Raw genomic sequence first — 6,000 nt, 5'->3', positions numbered from 1 at the left:
GGATCTTGCGGAGACAAAAGCTTGCGGCGGCGGAAAAGTAATTTCGATGATCTCTTGATTTTTTTGGGTTTTTTAGGGAATTCATAGGCGCAACCCCTAGGTCAGGGGGCGCTCAGGAGGCCCACAAGCCTGTGGGCCGCGACCTACCCCCTGGTCATGGGGTGGGGGCTTGTGGGGCCCCTGAGGCTCCCCTGCCTTGGCTTCCAAGCTTCCCGATCTTCTTTCATTACGAAAAAAATCTTTTCGGGGATTTTATTCCGTTTGGACTTCGTTTCAAAATCTCCTCTGAAAGGGGTCAAAAACATGGAAAAAACAGGAACTGGCACTTGGCACCGAGTCAATAAGCTAGTCCCAAAAAATATATAAAAGGCATGCAAAACATCCAAAGTTTGACAAGATAATAGCATGAAACCATCAAAAATTATAGATACGCTGGAGACATATCAGTACCACATTTAGGCCAACTCCAACGCAGGACCCAATCCGGATGTTCGTTTTGTATGGATCTCGTCCGTTCGGGGTGGTAATGGGGCCGTGTCCGCCCAGTCGGGCGCCCAACGCGCGGCCGCATCTTCGGCCGCATCTTGTCGACGTGCATGCAAACGTGAAACCAAGGTTGTTGGCCACGGCCGTGGTTTGAATTATTTCATGCCGGCCGGCAACACAACGAGTGGCCTAAAGTCTCATGCCAGCAACAAACTCGGCGGACGGCATAGGGACCAACCTTCAAAAAGGACATGTTTCATGCCGGGAACAAAGCGAGCGGCCGATACAAGAGTCGGCCCTCAGAATGACCAATTTTTTAATGCCAACAACAAAGCCAGCGGCGAGCACACCAACCAGCATTCACAAAGAACGGGCATCGACCATGGCCCAATGCCTCACCTAGTTCACGTCGTCGCCAGTGAACATCTCCTTCTGTCGATTCACGAACCAAGAGTTCCTGTCCAGCGACATGTTGGTTGGTCTTGTCCACGCTCATGTATGCAAGTGCCACCTCTTTAGCTTTGGTGTCCGCTATGATGGTCTCGACCTCGAGATTCTTGAGTTGGGCGGCCTCCTTGATGTCAAGCTTCCTCCTCTTTGTTGCCTCCTCCATGTCGAGCTTCCTTCTATGTTGAAAGTGCAATCATGCCCTTAATCATATTTTGATGTTGCTGACAACTCACATATAGGAAACTAATCATCTTAATTGAGTGTATCTCAGGTTTTGTTCCCATGAGAGTTTCTGTATGGATCATGACTAATTTGTCCAGAAGGCTCAAGAACGAAGAAACAAGACGAAGTGGTCTATCATTTTATTTGTCTTTCCTCAGTGTAGGGACCCCGCACTATTAAGAGGGGATCACTGAGTCTCACAAGAAACTTGCTCAAAACTATTAGAAATTTCTCTCTCTATCTTCCAGGTTGATCTGCTCCTGTCCGGTCGTCCGGTGGTTCTCGGCCGTCCGGACTCCGGATGGCCGACGCCGTGCGAAAATCCTGAGCCAGTCATCATATCTAAAATGTCGGACTTCTGGCCCCCTCCGATCTTCCGAGGACATGTCGTTCGGGTACCATAGCTGTTACCACCCAACAGATCCAAAATGTCGGACTTCCGACCATTTCGGGTGACCGTGCCCCAGACGTCCAATGACTTTCGGATGTCCGTGCTGTTTACTTTTTCACGTGATGCTGACCTAATATCTTCTATGTCTTCGGACGACCGACGAGCTCCGAGCGAGCGTATGCTGGTTACCTCTCCACCAAATATTGTGGAAATCAGATGCCCTCTGCATCTTTGGACGACCGACCACCATCGGACGTCCGACCTTCGTGGATGGCCGGACGATTGTGAACTGCCGGACGTCCGACATCTGGAAAACATAAGTGGCTCCAACGGTCAGTTTTTTACCACCACTATATATAGTCTTCCCCCACCTCGAGTGGGGGTGGTTGAACACAGCTGAAACACTATAAGAATATCTTTCTCTCTCACTCCCATTTTCTTACACCAAATCCTAGATCCCAAGAGCATTTGTGAGCCCCTTTGAGTGTTGTTCCAATCAAAAGATAGATCGTCTCCCTCTCCTCCTCTCAACCCAAGCTATTTGTGATTTGAGCAAGTTTTGAGTAGTCCCGGTGATCTTGTTACTCTTGGAGATTGGAGACTCCTAGGCGGTAGGAGTTCTTCGAAGAGGAATCAAACCTTTGTGATTTCCCCCATAAAGTTTGTGAGGATTTGGAAGCCACCTCAAAGGCTTACCACTAGTGGTTGAGAAACGCCTTCGTCGTGCTGTCTCAAGGAGAGAATAGGGTGAGCCTTCATGGCGTTGGTGTGCCTTCGTGGTAAGACCCACCTCTCTAAATGGTGATGTAGCTTCCCTCCAAGGAAGTGAACATCGGGATACATCCTTGTCTCTCGGAGTTGAAGTTATCCCTAACCTTAACTTCCTACTTGTTGCTAGTCCTTTGATTACTTACTTGTGCTTTATTATATCCCATCACCCTTGCAATCGTTAGGCTCATTTTCATATTCCGCATTACTGCCTAAAATTTCTAAGTAACCGATAAAATTTGTAACTATACCTATTCACTCCCCTCTAGGTCCATCTCAATCCCTTTCAATTGGTATATCAGCCTCGTGTTGTATTCTTGTGGCTTAACCGCCATAGTGCGAGATGAACCCCGACGGCACTCCTCTCGTTGCAGATCAAATGGAGAAGGGCGCGACTTCCACGGAAGTCAAGTCCTTCACTTCTAAGGATCTGGAACGGGCCCTTGCTAAGCAAAAGGAGGAGCATGATGCTTTTCTTGAGGCCTTGGTCCAAATGAGACTGGCCACATTATCCACGATGATGGCATCACCTCCAAGTGGTGGGGCCTTGAGGCCAAATGTGCCCAGTTCTTCACCTGGCCAACAACCTCGTGGCAATGACCAAACTAGTGTTCCATGGCTTTATGCTAGACCTCAAGTTGAGAAACCTAAGTACAATCCTGGAGGAACCTCCTTTGCTTGATAACAATTCCGATTTTGCTCTGTGGAGAGTTGGTATGCATGATCATCTTAGGTACGCCAATGATGAAATGTTGGACATTCTGGAGCATGGCTACCATCCTGTCGACCCAAGGAGTCTCACTCCAAGAGAAACTTATGACAAGCATCTCAACGACATCGCAATCATGTGTATAAGAAAAGGAATGAATGATAAGCAACGGAGACCTTACATACACATCACAAGTGCCAAGGAATTATGGGACAACATTGTAAGGACCATGACCGGTACCTCCACCCTCCGGCTTGCTGAGTATGAAACTGCCAAGGGGCTATTACAGAACTTTTGTATAGAAAAGGGTGAATCCCCCAAGCAACTTCTAGAATGAATCATGACTCTCACCGCTGACATTGAGTCCTGTGACTGTGACTAGACACAAGATGGATTCAACCTGACCAAGATATTTCTCGTGGACAAGCTACTTCATGCCCTTGCTCCATACCATCACCAAATGGTGTGGGATATAAGACAACATCATGGGTTCAAGGAAATGACTCCGGATGACATCATATCCACTTTCCAACTATTCGAAGAGTCAAAGGCAAATGCTACAAAACATCTTGCCATGCATGGTACCTCAACATAAAAAATCAATCTTGCCTTGAAGGCCAAACATGAATGTGAGGAAGAGCAAAGTGAATAAGAAGAAGACAATGATGATTATGAAGATGGTGATGAGATTGACTCCGATAGGATCCCATCTTATGAAGACATTGCCCTCTTTGTAAAGAAGATAAGTGCAGGAAAATTCAAGGGAAGATTCGAGAAGAAGAAGGTGAGAAAATGCTACAACTGTGAGGAAACCAACCACTTCTCCAACGATTTCCCCTATGAGAAGAGAGAAGAAAAACCAAGGTTTCCCAAGACCCTTTGCAAAGAAGAGGTTGCCAAACCCTATGAACTCCAAGCTCAAGAGGAGATATGGGAAAACAATGGTTGCACATGAAGAATCAGATCGAGAAGATGTTGGTGTGGTGATGACCCACAAGTATAGGGGATCAATCGTAGTCCTTTCGGTAAGTAAGAGTGTCGAACCCAAAGAGGAGCAGATGGCTCTGATAAACGGATTTCAGCAAGGTAATAACTGCAAGCACTGAAAGTAGCGGTAACAAGTAATTGTGTAGCGAGGTGAAACGTAGAAAGCTAAGAGTAACAAGTAACAAGTAGTAGCAACGGTGCAGCAAGTGGCCCAATCCCTTTTGTAGCAAGGGACAAGCCTGAACAAAGTCTTATAGGAGGAAAAATGCTCCCGAGGACACACGGGAATTTCTGTCATGCTAGTTTCATCATGTTCATATGATTCGCGTTCGTTACTTTGATAGTTTGATATGTGGGTGGACCGGCGCTTGGGTACTGCCCTTACTTGGACAAGCATCCCACTTATGATTAACCTCTCTCGCAAACATCCGCAACTACAAAATAAGAATTAAGACAAAGTCTAGCCATAGCATTAAACTAGTGGATCCAAATCAGCCCCTCACGAAGCAACGCATAGACTGGGGTTTAAGCTTCTGTCACTCCAGCAACCCATCATCTACTTACTACTTCACAATGTCTTCCTCTAGGACCAAATATGGTGAAGTGTTATGTAGTCGACGTTCACATAACACCACTAGAGGAAAAACAACATACAACATATCAAAATACCGAACGAATATCAAATACACATGACTATTATCAGCATGACTTATCCCATGTCCTGAGGAACAAAAGACTCACAAGACATAATCATAATCATGACCAGAGGTGTAATGAATAGCATCAAGGATCTGAACATAAACTCTTCAACGAAATAATCCAACTAGCATCAACTACAAAGAGTAATAAACACTACTAGCAACCTTACAAGTACCAATCGAAGTTGCGAGACGAACATTGGTTACAAGAGATGAACTAGGGATTGGAGAGGAGATGGTGCTGATGAAGATGTTGATGAAGATGCCTCCCCTCCGGCGAGAGGAGTGTTGGTGATGAAGATGGCGACGGTTCCCCCTCCGGGAGGGAAATTTCCCTGGCAGGATCGTCCTGCCGGACCTCTAGATTGGATCTGCTCAAGTTCCGCCTCGTGGCGGCGGCGAAACCACGAAAAAGCTCCCTATTGATTTTTTCCAGACCAGGATGCTTCATATAGAAAAAGAGGGGGCCTAGTGGGCCTTCAGGCAGCCCACAAGCCTGCCCTGCGCCACTAGGGGTGGTGGTGGTGGTGGGCAAGCTTGTGGGGCCCTCGTGGCCCCCTCCGGTAGTTCTTTCGCCCAGTATTTTTAATATATTCCAGAAAAAATCCACGTAAATTTTCAGGGCATTTGGAGATGTGCAGAATAGTGTACTAGGGTTTGCTCATTTTCCAGTCCAGAATTCCAGCTGCCTGAATTCTCCCTCTTCAAATAATCCTTGCAAAATAAGAGAGAAAAGGCATAAGTATGGTACCACAAGTAATATAACAGCCCAAGAAGCAATAAATATCAACGTGAAAGCATGATGCAAAATGGACGTATCAACTCCCCCAAGCTTAGACCCCGCTTGTCCTCAAGCAAAAACCAAGTTCCATAAACATGTCCACATGTTGAGGGACGAAGGTGTCGATAAAACATAATACGGACATGAGGGCATCATGATCACACATAGAACAACAATATATCATAAAGATTCTTATGGGAAAGTAACAATTCCTTCACAAAGCAAAGCTTGAAGCAAAAACCTTACCGAGAAGTAACCAACAATAGTCCATAGTCATTGAAGCAATTGCAATTTATCACAACATCAGAAAGAGTCAAATAAGAGCTTGTAAGGCAAACCCACATACTCAATCATCTCTTTCGTTTTCCACAATTGTTACAACTCACCTGGTACTCATGGTGTCAAAGTTTCAGTTGGACACAGAGGAAGATAGGGGCTTATAGTTTTGCCTCCCAACGGTTTACCTCAAGGGTAAAGTCAACAATAATAAATCATAAGTACTCAACTC

Source organism: Hordeum vulgare, chromosome 2H (genome assembly GCF_904849725.1).
Source record: "Hordeum vulgare subsp. vulgare chromosome 2H, MorexV3_pseudomolecules_assembly, whole genome shotgun sequence".
Classification (NCBI taxonomy): Eukaryota; Viridiplantae; Streptophyta; class Magnoliopsida; order Poales; family Poaceae; genus Hordeum; species Hordeum vulgare.
The sequence above is the reverse complement of the archived record's forward strand: the minus strand, read 5'-3'. Positions refer to the sequence as shown.